This window comes from Myotis brandtii, unplaced genomic scaffold (genome assembly GCF_000412655.1).
Source record: "Myotis brandtii unplaced genomic scaffold, ASM41265v1 scaffold4259, whole genome shotgun sequence".
Classification (NCBI taxonomy): domain Eukaryota; kingdom Metazoa; phylum Chordata; class Mammalia; order Chiroptera; family Vespertilionidae; genus Myotis; species Myotis brandtii.
In genome coordinates this window covers 230821-231326 of record NW_005366311.1, presented here as the reverse complement: position 1 = coordinate 231326, position 506 = coordinate 230821, and the positions used below count along the sequence as shown (strand labels likewise).

At 64.6% G+C, this 506-nt stretch overlaps 1 protein-coding gene across 2 annotated transcripts in view; it reads left to right on the top strand.

Moving 5' to 3' along the window:
• The first annotated feature begins 356 nt into the window (after positions 1-356).
• Positions 357-506, top strand: part of BZW1 (basic leucine zipper and W2 domains 1) — a 14240-nt gene continuing 14090 nt past the window's right edge. For both annotated transcript variants that reach the window (XM_014546024.1, XM_005874135.2), the window contains exon 1: positions 357-467. The gene's annotated coding sequence lies outside the window, so the exon portion shown is untranslated. The remainder of the gene's footprint in view (positions 468-506) is intronic.

The window sequence follows — 506 nt, the reverse complement described above, 5'->3', positions numbered from 1 at the left end:
CGACTTCCGGTGAGAGGAGCTGGTCGAGGAGGAAGGGACGCGGGCGCCGGAGCACAACTGCCTCGAGCCTGTCGGGAGTGATGGGGGACCTTTTATTCCTCCAACCCCTCCAGGTGCTAAGAGGCCGGATAGCGACGCGGTGGGAGAACGACAGGCTAGTCCAGGGTGTGTCCGGGAAACCCGGAACTCAAGGACAAAGTTAAAAAATGGCTTGGAAACCCTCCATTCTCCCCTCTCCTCTTCTCCCATCCCGAGCCCCCGTGTGGAAAAGGCGTGGGCTCCACGCAAGAGAGGGGCGGGGCGAGGCGCGCGACGAAATCTCGCGACAGGAGAGCGGTGGGCGGGGCAGCGCCGCTCCCTCCTCCTCCTCCTCGCGTTAGTTCCGGTCGCCGAGCAGAGACCGCCGGACCGCCGCAGTTGTCGCCACCTCTGGAGTTTCTGGCCCTTTTCTCTTCGCCTTAAATTCGGTGAGGCTCGGCGCCCTCCCGCCCCGGGTCGAGTGGAGG